At 31.4% G+C, this 12,987-nt stretch overlaps 1 long non-coding RNA gene across 2 annotated transcripts; it reads right to left on the bottom strand.

Moving 5' to 3' along the window:
* Positions 1–628: 628 nt before the first annotated feature.
* LOC138185607 (uncharacterized) lies at positions 629–11,685 on the bottom strand. Of its 2 annotated transcripts, none has more exons than XR_011174678.1 (4): positions 11,528–11,685; positions 2,194–2,317; positions 1,736–1,885; positions 629–1,154 (listed from the first exon to the last, which is right to left on the bottom strand). It is a non-coding gene; the product is annotated as an uncharacterized LOC138185607 (long non-coding RNA). The 2 variants fall into 2 exon arrangements; XR_011174679.1 differs by having other exon boundaries at positions 1,736–1,882.
* Positions 11,686–12,987: the final 1,302 nt, after the last annotated feature.

Here is a 12,987-nt window from a genome sequence, read left to right as displayed (position 1 = left end):
TTTGCAATATCGTTAGCCAATCAAAAGTGTGATTCGCTTTTTATTTTCAAAGACTTTGCTGTTTTTCGAGATAAGTACATCTCATTACGCCTTGATAATTATATTTCATATACATTTTGACTATTATTAATATTCACGATTTTTCATTATTTAACTTTTGTGTATCTTCACTGGATATAATTGTTTGTTTAAGGAAAATGTATATGATACATAGATAAATAAGAAAGAGCGGCGTCTCTCTCTGATACTTGCGTTGGATGCCGCATTTTTAATCGGGACAGACACTGCTCTATATGTATGCAACTTATACAAATTGAAATGATATCTTCAATGTTTGTGAAAAAACGATTTGAAAATAATTGTGATATCTCAAACAAATTATTTGCTTTTTAACCCTTAACGACTCTTAATTGTGAATATCGACCGGCAACTCCAACTTATTCTCATTATACTTCCTAATGCTTTTTATTAACGCATTAGTAAAAAATAATTGAAAGTACCGAATAGGTTCACATAAATTGTGTACCTGTGGACCAGAAGTTTTTGTACCAGTCGAAAATTCAAATCGTTGTGGAACGATATCTTCGTTCCTGTCAATCAGAAGATCTTACGTTACAAATACTCTTGGTTAGATTTTCTTCCTGTGGTTCTCCATCATCTGCACTTTAGTCACTCGATGAAAGTTTTCTTATTTTTCTTCTTCTTCCAAGAACAAGAATATCACTATCACTGCTGTCACTATAACTGTTTTCCAAGTCAAGAGCTACATCATTCTAGATGCGAAAATCAAAATTGTCATCGTCACTATCTATTCTTTCTTTACAAAGATAATTCATTTTTCTTCTCGATGTAATTAAAATAGATGGATTTACAACAAAACAGGTTCAGATCTGACTGTCTTTACTGATCGCTTGTAACTGACTGAGGAGTATTATTTTTCATTTAAAAACAATTACCGATAACGACACAAAAATACATTTGGAATAGAACGCCGCACATCGGTGGTGCTTGAGAGGCACACTTGGAGCGTTAAGTGTTAATGAAAAATTGTTTGCGTTCTAATTAAAAGTTTGATAAAATTCAAACACGTTTATGTATCTTCTACTATTTTCCACGTTTTGTTTTCATTTTATTCTCAAGATGCCGTCTCGATACTAAAAAGTAAAAACGATATTATTTTAGTTTAGACGAAGTTTAGTAGAAGAAAGAATAAAACAACACGTTGCCTTTGAAGAAGAGAAATGATTACATATTTCGTTAATATTTTATTGCATCTTATAACTTAAGAATATAAAAATTCGTTATTTTATTTCACCTTTGTCACCTAATGTATTGAGTAAAAAGTTTCAATAAACAAGTTTAATAGCTCTAGTTTAATAGTCTAATAAATTTAACTTAATTAAATTTAATTTAAATAATAAACAAGTTTAATAGTCTAATAGGCGGCTCTTCATGAAAAAAAGACTTTTACGTTTTTACTTTCAGTCTTTTAAAGGTAATATATTTTAATTTATTTCATTGAAAGCGGTAGTATAAGATGTTTTATTAATAATACCTATTAAAAACTTTTATCATTGGAAAGATCAAACATAGTATCAATTACTTTACATGAGAAGCTAGACGAATGAACCGTTGATAACTTCATAGACTTTCGGAATTAATAATTCTTTGCAAGTATAATTCTTTATTGGTACTGAGATATAGATATGTGTTGACGCTTGGATTAGATTTTTACCGGTTTCCGCAGTACGCCCGGTATATTCCGTTCAAAATTAAAAGTTATCGAAATTTAAGACTAATCCTCGAGACTTGTCCATATGGTGTGATTTCGAGGAAGAATATCGTCTGACGTATACATTACTATTCGTGCGGATAGAAGAACCTGCTACGATGAAGACAAAAATTACGGTTTGTCATCAACGGCGTTTGAAATCTTTGTATCATGGCTCCGTGTGATTGTTATTGAGCGAAGCAGTCCTCGTTTGATTCGATCGCAAATAATCCTGTAAATCTCTCGTACGAAAATAAACTATTTCCGAGTTACCAATTTCCGCTGGAATAAGTTTGAAGCGTTATCCGTAAAAGTAATTGCACTTGTATCGTTCGTTGTATCGTAAAACAATCGTGTTCGTTCTTTATTTATTTATTGTCTGGTATCTATTTCGTACACAATTGAATAAAGAGTCTCTTTACCTTCCATCGCATGAAATCGTCGTCGTTTTTTTCCTAACTTTAGATCATCCACAATCCGGCAAGCGGTTAGATCCCTGGTTATCGTAATTTCGTTCGCGTTGGATTCTCCACCGGAAAGTGTAAACTATCAATATGAAAGACTCGTACAATTATTTAAATGGGTCATATATGGTCACGGAGATTAAACGAAAATATTTTAAAAACTTGTTTTGTTCTATTACGTAAAACTGATAGAACTTTTTATTTTCTTCGCCTATTATTTCCAAACTTTGAGTATCTTTCGACATAAGAAACAAAAAGTTGTGTTTATTTGTTTACAAAACACTATTTTTCAAAATTTACGATATCTGTTCCTATATGCGTGTTCGTAAGGCACACAGTAACGTCGTCCGCAATTTTCCAGATTCTTATGTTTCAAATGTCGCAGTCCTATTCCCTTACAGTATAGAATAGGCACAAAAATTTCACAAAACAGCGTAGATTGCGTTTGTACAGGGCATATGAAAAGTAAATGTAAAAACCATCATCACGTGATTCTACACCTCTGGATCGGTGGAAATTTTCAAGAAGTTCATATAAAATTAACTTTGAAGAGGCAAAAATTTTCTTATCCCTATCTATTCTACTCATCATGTGGATAAAAAAATCTCTAAGGAACCATGGACAACTAAACCGTTCTCTTCGAACAAAATATTAAAGTTGGTTAAAGTTCCACTAGTTTTCAAACTTACTTCGTTTGTAATGTGCTTACATTCTGCAGTTAGATGCAGGGAAAATGGCATTTGTTGTTGCACGTACATATCCCAGATCTAGCATTATATACCCTTTATCTTCCTTTTTTCTTTTTCTCTTTCTGTCTATTTAAACAACCTCGAACTCGCATTTCTACATTTTCATCAAGTTTTTCTCCAAGATTATACAGAGTGGTTGGTAACTGGTGGTACAAGCGGAAAGGGGGCGATTCTACGCGAAAAAAGAAGTCGAAAATATAGAATAAAAATTTTTCGTTTGAGGCTTTGTTTTCGAGAAAATCGACTTTGAATTTTCGCTCGGTACGCGTGCACTTTATCACGTCTCGTTATAACGAATCTCACTGTAGATCGTTGTCTCGATGAAAAAATTAAAAAAGAAAAAAAAATTAAAAAAAGAATTTTTATTCTATATTTTCGACTTCTTTTTTCGCGTAGAATCACTTTCTTTCCGCTTGTACCACCAGTTACCAACCATCCTGTATATTGCCTTTGTATGATAAAAGCCACATTAAATCGGATGTGGTAATTGTTCAACGGATATAAACTGTTTACTTGAACTATAAACAATTTCTTCTCCTAAAGAAAACTCCATTGCAAGTTGGTGAACCGGCTGACTACGGTGAGATGGAGTACCATCACGTATGAAATAGGTAGCATTACGTGTCATCGGTGAAGACAAATAGATGAGACTAGTAATGTGGTTCCCAATAATTATTCATTAAATCTTTCAACCATCTTATATGGATTTTTCTGAGCCCATCTTGGCATTTTGTTCATTAAGGACGATACTACTTAAGAAACTGTTCTCGTTTCTAAATAACACGCGTTTCAAAAAGCGCGGTTCATGATGCAGCTTGTGCAGTATCCAACGGAAAATCTTCCTCGAACGGAATAGTCATGCGACTAGAGTGTTTGGCCGCGGCAAATTTTATGAAATTGCATATATATTTATCGTATTCGTCGGATTGTTATACGACTGATTCCTGCTTGACGAATTATTTTAGTTTCATTTTATTTTATTTAAAGAATTATTTTAAGCCCAACAGAGAATAAACAAGACCAAAGCGATAATTAATCTGCTCTTCTTCACGCCAATTCATGCGAGGTTCACCTGTTTTCGGATAACGCAATATTAATTCTTGATCACCGAATTGTTAACATAGTCGCTGAAAATCGCATTGTTACGGAGTGTCTTTTGCACGTAGAAATCTTCCATTATTCCTGTATTCTGACATATTTCACGAGCTAATCTGTAATTTCCTGCTGTTTCGCAAATAGCGCACTACTCTCTCATTAAACGTGAATATACGTATATGTAAACACACAATGAGTAAATTATATTTAAGAATAATTAAAATTTTAACGGTTAAGTTGCGATTCTTAGATGATTCCTCGGTGACTTGTTATTCTCACGATGAATAGAATACGGTGCAATAAAAGAAAGTTTAATCTTAAAAATCATGCTCAAGGTTAATTTTGCACGAATTCTTTTTTACAAATCTCCACCGATCCAGAAGTGCAGACTCAAGCAACAATGGTTTTCACACATACCGTTTATTACACACAGCCTGTCGCAAAAACATTCGATCAACGCCATAAATAAATTTGACTGTATCATTCTGTATTTCAAATAAATATACAAAGAATACAAAGGATACAAAGGATACAAAGGTCTGTTATGCTGTGCTACAACATAGTTTCTAAGTGACTAAAATACAAAAAGATTTTATATTTTTTGCTTCTGTAGATAATAAAAGAGAAACGAAAGAATAGCGAATTCTTGTGGTGAAACATGATCGAACACGATATAAAATTAAACGCATAAAACTAAAATAATATTTTATAATCTTTCTAATAAATGCTGTGGCATATTAAAAATAATTATTTTCAAATAATCAATATTGTTGCATTATAATTTTTCTATAGAATATTCTTTAATTCTTCGTATAAATTTTGAATAATTTCACAAACTTTTTTCCAAACATTTGGCACGTACGATTTAGAGCTTCTAACAATCGTAAATTCAGATCCTCAAGGATTATTCTTACAAAATACTAGGTCGCTTTCACACTGTTTAAATCTTACTTGTTGGCTTATTGCCGTGAAAACGGTAATGAAAATTGGCCTGTCTGTCGTTGGCACTCAAACTCATTCTTATCTATACCTATACTTTCGCCGTGGCAGCTCAGCCATTATCGCTGAAGTACTGGCATTTAGATCATCTTTCTGTAATTAGTATCGATTAGATGAGCCCAATTTCTTCCGTTTTCTACCATTTTTCGTTGTTTTTTAATCAATTTCATATCCTTTCCCCTTTCCAGTTATGATGATGATGATGATGATGATGATGATGATGATGATGATAATGATGATGATGATGATAACGCAGTCGAACCTTGGTAACTCCAATCTCAAGGGAAGCGCCATAATCTTCTAGTGTGGAGATTGTATCTCATTGAATTTTTCGGCTACACATCGAAAGCTTTTATTTGTTTATCATGTGTGTTACATAAAACATTTTGAAATTTTGTTAACACTGTAATAAGACGCGATTACCATGATTACATTGGCAAAATTTGGATCCAATTTAAAAAGATATACAGTCCAGCGTATAATAATAATGGTGTCATTGGATACTAACAAGGAAATGGCGAGAATTGCGAAATCTTGAATAAGTTGGCTATATGTGCATTTGACGCTTTAAGTCGATGATAAAACGGTTCCAAAGGATTTGAGTACGTGGCCCTTTGTTTTTGAAAAAGTAATCGAGAAATTTTGTTCTTGATGCAGCAATTTCTTTGGTTTTACACGCCTGTATTACAATTTCCGTCTGCAAAATTGTAAAAATATGCCGGAACACTATAACAAATAAAAATAATTGAAAATTTATCAAAATAAATCGTAAAAATAAAAAAAAAACATAATATTAATATTACGAGAATTTATAAAGTAGGATATAGACAAACTCATTAAGTTCTCCAGAACAAATCACTATACACTCAAATACTTACGGGGCTGTTTTACCTAAATCCAGATCAACCTAAAATATCAAATACACATACAGTAAACTCATTCGAGATTGCGCAGTCATTGTCATCTCCTTATAAGATCTATTAATATTATAAACGATTGCATGTTTAAATATTTTTGTAATCTCTGCAAAATATATACTTGCACTAAATATCTTGTAGCTTGTGTACACATTTTCAGAATCGTTAAAAATTTTATCACTATAATCGTGGTAGTTTTGTGTCAGTAACGCTAATGAAATTTTAAAATGTTTCGTATAATACACGTAATATGTTCGTAAAAAGAGTATAAATATTTTCGCGAGTCACTGTATATTCCATTAAATTTTATATATTCTATTACATCTCCAGTTTCTTCTTTAAATATATTCTATTAGATTACCCAAATGGGTCTCACATTTTTAGATGAAATCCGAAGCAGTAAAAGTGGGTTGAAATAAGCACAATATAGTTACAAATAAATCGAGTTACGGAAATGCATGTAATAATTAATCAGTCGTCTTCTTTAAAATATTGATCTTACTTTGATGTTTCTTTAAACTTTAAAGTGTAAAACTGATTGTTAATTATTAATTTTCGTTTACCTTACTGTTTTACTAGCTGCTTTCTTACAACACGGCTCATAATTATACAAATAAACAATACGTGTAAGATCAAAATAGATTTGTAAATATTATTGATATACATTTTATCGATATACAATATATCGATATATAAATATTATTGTATAATTACCAAAAATATGTATCATATATTATATATTAGTATACGCTAGTGCCTGATGTATCTATACAATTATTTATATATTGGTAATAATTTGCAACTATTACATCATTACACCATTGTTTTATATTCAAAAGTGTAAAACGTAAAGAATATTCGATATTAGAAGCTAAAATAATTAATCCTAAATTTGAAATGGATACAAATATTTATAAATAATGTATGTAAAACGAGAACATTGAAGTTAAATTTTGCAATAAAGATAACTTATTGTTAGTGTAAAGTTAAATTTTGAATAATAGTACGTATATTCGAGCTAAAGGAAGTTGTTTATCGTAAAAATGTTTTTGAAAACTAATTTACGACTTCTGTTACGTTATGAAGCATTCATAAAAGACTAACACAATTGCGACCAACTTGTCCAATTGATTCTTTCTAGTTTATACTTTACACTTTACACAGTAGAATATATACTATAGATCATAACTGCACCTTTGTGCCTGTCATGTGCGTTAGCCCGATATCCAATACTGATTTACGTTAGAATGCTAGAGAGACTATTGTTTAACGGTATTGAAAATTCAAAAGAATGAAATAGCAATACACGTACATATCTCGGGGGAAATGAATGCCATTCAATTTTATTTTGTTTTAAACAATGCTATTAAAATCGTACACCTTTACCTTCCTGAAAGTTACATAGTATATTCCTTATAGTTCCTACAAACAAAAAGATATTAATAATAAGTGAAAGAAAGGAAAAAAGAGGTCAAATTTCTACAGCGAATGGTATTCTTTTATTTATCAACAATAAACACTGTTCTTGACGTACAATGTATTGTGTGAAATTCTCTATAACACACAAGATACAGCAATAGTGGAAAATGAGTATACTTGAAAGCTATCGGTATTCGAGAACTCTTACACACATGTTGCATAAATTGAAAATTGATGGAAAAAATATAAAGTATGTAGGAAAACAAATTGATAATAAAAAGGCGTTAGTAAATCTGTATGTAAGTCAATAGTATAGGATCCCTTTGTTTGCAAAGTGCATGCTCAGTTGACTCTCACTACACGTTCTGCGTTAGAAGGGATCCATAGCGCAGGAACTAAAACACATTTTTTCTACACTAATTCTACATAGAAATAACTGTCACGCAATACGTAAAATTCTCCTTATCATACCAAAGACAATGCGAAACTATGATTTTCGAGTGAATTCAAAAACAAACATTTCTTGATATGTCACAAATAAGACAATTAGTGAACAGGACGCAAATCAGTTACATGCAAACATGTACTGATCGTGTTTGTTTGCCTTATATATTTCGGACCGTAATACGCTTTTGCATCTCTAAAATTTACTCACATAGATATTCGTGCAATGGCGTGAATAATTTTGATTTCTTCATAATATTAAAACAAAAATTAACAAAATCGTTTATATAATTCATGTAGTACAATAATATAAAAAATCAAATAACATGATAATATAAAAAAAGGAGGATACAGCAAAAAAAAGTTGTCTTCTTTTAGAGTCTGCAGAAAATGAAAATTTCCTTTAAAATTGTGTTTCTAGCTGTGAAAAAATAAATTCAATGTTAATTTTGTTACTTTTTCATTCAATATTTACTGGATTTTTCATTATATTTCATTACTTTTATTAATCTTTTTTATTAATCTGCACTATCCACTAACGTATAAAAGTTTTATTTTAAATATTCAACCACGCGGATTTTATTCCTTCTTCAAATCCAGCGACGTTTTCCGCTGGTGGCCTTCTAGCGATCGTAAACTTTTCTCGATTCTCGATCGGATTCAGATCAGAACGTAATGCTGATCATGGTAAAATAATTCTATTCGAAAATGCTGAAACCACTTTTTCCTAGTGATGACTGCATGAATGGCAGCATTGTCTTGTTGAAAAATTGTTCTTCTGTCTTCTATTTCACGTTATGATAGGCAATAATTCGTCATCTCATATCTCTTGATATCCTATAGCGTTCAATGTATCCTTTACGAGAATAATTTCACTTAACATATCCAGATACGATCAGCGGTTTCTTGCAAATATTGAACGAATAATGCAGGAAATGTGTATGAGCTTCTAATTATTCGTAGCACTGTACATGTGTAGAGTCTCTTTAAGCAATTTTATAATCGTGTTATAAGAGTATCGCGTTACGATACGGAAATCGCGAAACGATTATAACGCGAAACGTATTTCCCGCGTTATAGGGCATCTAATATTGTACGTACATAGGATAAATTGCATGTAATATAATGAAACCAAATAATCTGACTTTTATTCAAGCGGCTTGCAACGCATCTCAACGAAGCTATTGGATTTTGGTTTATGATAAGCAGTAATAGTGAATTTACGCAGACCTCGCCGACCATGGAACGCTTAATCAAACGAAAACCCATAAAAACGCAAAAATAAAAAAATTTTTAACGAGATTTAAAATGATTATCTCGAAATTTAATCTAAAAAATTATTACTTTCTAAGGTGATATTACGATAAAACGTAATTGTAAATGTAAATGTAATTAAAAATGCACAATAACCGTGCAAAATGTAATATAAATGTGCAAAAACTACTGTATTCCTTCCATTAAAATGACAAAATGATGTCTGTTAAACTAAATCTCGAGAATCTATCTTTTGAATCTTACTTAAACTGTTGCGAAATTTTCTTGCTCATTCACAAATGAGTAAAAAACATAAAACAGGATAGTTTAGGATAAAGCATCGTGTGATTTTAAGTTACGAACTCTTTTTGGTATAAAATTATTCCCACTTCCCCCTCAACAAACATGATCTCTTGTATGAAACCTTTCCATTATCATATCTTCACCGATAGACGCACTTACGAAAAATTTCATGACAATGTTTCTTTCGTTACAACAGATGTGTAATAGCATGATTCATATGCAAATATAACAAAACATCCTCGAAACTCGAAGATTAGAATATTCGAATATAGAGGTATCGCGAATATAAAGCTCATTCCCTAAGGAAATAAAAACTTTTTCAGCATCAGTGAAATACAAAACCGTCCTTACACGTTCTTTTCCCTAATGCGACTTTGTACCCTGAAGCTGAAACCCCGAATCGCTGATAAAAGCTGCGAAACTAAATGTTCTTCGCGTTGAATAAACTAGTTTCAAATTGATGTCTTGTAATATTTATTAATAATTTAGTGATATTCTTCTTCTATGAAAGATAAATAATGCGACGGCTAGAATTTTTAAGGCAAACCAATCTTTTTCATAAGCTATACAGATCAACCTATGATGTTAGTTGAGCTATAATTTATTATAATACGCGATTGCAAGCAATTAATTTAAAACGAAAATGTGCTTTTTATTATGTTTAACAAGAAAACTAAATGTAGGAATTTACAATATCTATGGTACATACAACACCAATTTTACACAAAATGTTTATAATAATACTTATTTGGATGAAAAGAAAAAGAGAACGATATATCGAAGCTTAGTAATTAAACAATTTTTCAACAATTTCATTATTTCAGTTTTATAATAATTTTAAATGAGTAATTTCAAATATTTATAGACACACGTGAGCCATTGCAATTTCGTTGTCCAATTTTTTGTATTATTTCTATCCTCTAAAACACGTGTTTTGCTTCCAAGATTGATAAAAAGCTCAATCAAAGAAAAGCGTTTTCAGAAGAATCCCTAAGCCTACATCTCATAAGTAAAGAAATAACAGCATTTTATGCAAACCCTGTAACAAATATTTTAACCCGTTAATATGAATAAATATTTTCCAACGCTTCCGTCTGTCTACCCAAGATATCCTTTTCATTACAATTTCTATAATAGGAATTAGATTAGTAATACTAATAAAATAAAACGTTTGCTACTACGAATCTTTAAAAAATACTTCGTGTCTAGAATTTAGATTTCAATTTATGTATCGAAACAGTCACTCGATTCAATTTATTCTATAATACTTCGATGAAAACGTACAAATTCAGTGCGTAACTCTTACAACGATATTTCAAGAACATAAAAGTATCCAACTAGACGAATGCGTTTCTTGCAAGTTGTATTCCTTCCCTATTACGCTCTCCTTTCCCTCTTCTTTCAAAGGCTTCTTTCACTTTCGTCGATCGCATAGGTAATCATGCAGACGTGTATCAAGATACAAATTGCACGTTTGCATACAAACAAAGACATATAAAATGACATATAAAAATATTTTGTTTAGCTTTGTGTTACTCTTATTATTAGCTCAAAGTTACATCAAATTTGGAAATAAAGTTACATCTCAGTTGCGGTAGTTCTTCAAATAGTTTATTAGTATGGCAAAGCACTCTTATCGTGTGAAACTTTACGCCATTGCACTTTAAAATTGCAGAAATGAAGCAAATACTTCTTTGAACTACGCGACAAATGACATTAAAAATGCGCAATATCGATGATGAGATGCAACTTTTGTAAAAGCTTTTCGATTTTTTAAATAATAAGATGAAATTCTAGTTGTCAGGAGGGAAGCTCACAATATGATGAAATCCATCGATTTATTATCGAATGTAAATTAATTTGTTCTGTATATAACAACAACCATTGTCACAAAATCCACAACTCTGTGATTTAATTGAACATAGTTTCTCTGCAATAAAAATAATTACACTTGTAGCGATAGCGTAATATGTATGGCGAATATTTGATTTAAAAATATCAAAGTACGTATATCAAACGAAGAAATTCAAGATATTGGAGTATTCTCTTGCTTTCCTGGAAAAAGGCAAACGTGGACGTGTTACGAGACGTGGAGTTTGAATCGTCTCTTACCTTTGTCAGATTCTGCCAGTTGTTAGATACCGCAACTTTTTCTTTTCTTGAATCAATCGATGTTACTTGCCGCCAAACATAACACGAAAGAACGCGAAACGACCGAGTCAGAAGAAAAGAATGAACCAGGGAAACGAAGCTAAGCCGCGGAAGTTCTCCACGTGACTGATGGAACTAGGTGTACGTCGCCGACGAGGAAGCTAAACAGAATACCAACCAATGCGCAAGTCCTATCCTCTCCAATGATATAGATATCTACGCTACCTTACACTCGCCAAACACCTTCGTTCTGTGTTTGCTTCTTTCATTCGGTTTGAACTTTGAAACTGCGTTACAAAAATATAAGAGGATAAGTGCACCCACAATAAGGTTGGACATTTTCTATTTGAAACGAAAATAACGAATAAAGAAGTCAAATAGTTAATATTTATTTAAAATAAAATAGCAAACGTGTTTATTAGAAAATAAAGTTCTTGCAAATAAACAAACTCCTACGTGAGAAATAAATTATTTCTAAAATAGATTCTCTCAGATAATATCAGAGGGTAAAGCGCAACAAATAATTATCTTTAACGCTTAAGAGAAATACCATTCAAAGGTATTCGGACGTTTGCTTATTTTTGACAAGACATTTCAGGCGCGAAACTAAAATTAAATTAACCTGCAATGATTTTCTTTGCCATAATCACCATAGCTACGTATAATAATATATTATAACCCGATTAAATTGATTTGCGCAAGTCAATATTAATAATAAAACTGGCGTTTGTAATTGTCATACTTTATACAACTATTTTATTTTTTGATAAAGTCTTTATCTTCGGATTCTTTAACTTTTTAAATATAAAACAGTTATGTATTATACATGGTGAGGTAGATGTTAGAGAAAGTGTTACAAGCTACTGCAAATATCAATTTAAAATTTTTAAATGTTAAATAGCAGAGGGGCTATCAATTTAGGGTGTACGATATTGTGCGGTGAATTTTTGAGGGTGTTATCTGCATTTTTTAAGAATAGGATGGTATATTAATTTGTCTATATTCGGACAAACTGTTATCGAACTTAACAATTTTTACCTAAAACATCTTTTTCATTTTGCATAGTTAAAGAATTATAACGGAAATTACTGTACGTAATGGGAGCTCTACGAAGATGCCAAAGATATGAAAAGAAATGTATTCTACTTTGAAAATAATTTTTCAAATAGGTCACCTGATTTAACACCACTTAATTTTTTATGGGGCTACGTAAAGAAAAAGGTGATGGCAACGTTACCAACTACGAAAGGGACTATGAAAAGAAAGATTCACACCGTCTATAAATCCGTAACTCCAACAATGTCATCATGTTCGTACAGCTATTATCACAATAATAAATGAATATTCGGAAGATAATGGACAACTCTTTGATGACATAAATTTCAAAGTAAAATATATTTGTCTTGATAACTTTCGACACC

Source organism: Bombus flavifrons, chromosome 12 (genome assembly GCF_040668555.2).
Source record: "Bombus flavifrons isolate JBK064 chromosome 12, iyBomFlav1_principal, whole genome shotgun sequence".
In the NCBI taxonomy this organism is placed as follows: Eukaryota; Metazoa; Arthropoda; class Insecta; order Hymenoptera; family Apidae; genus Bombus; species Bombus flavifrons.
This window is presented reverse-complemented; position numbering and strand designations above follow the sequence as displayed.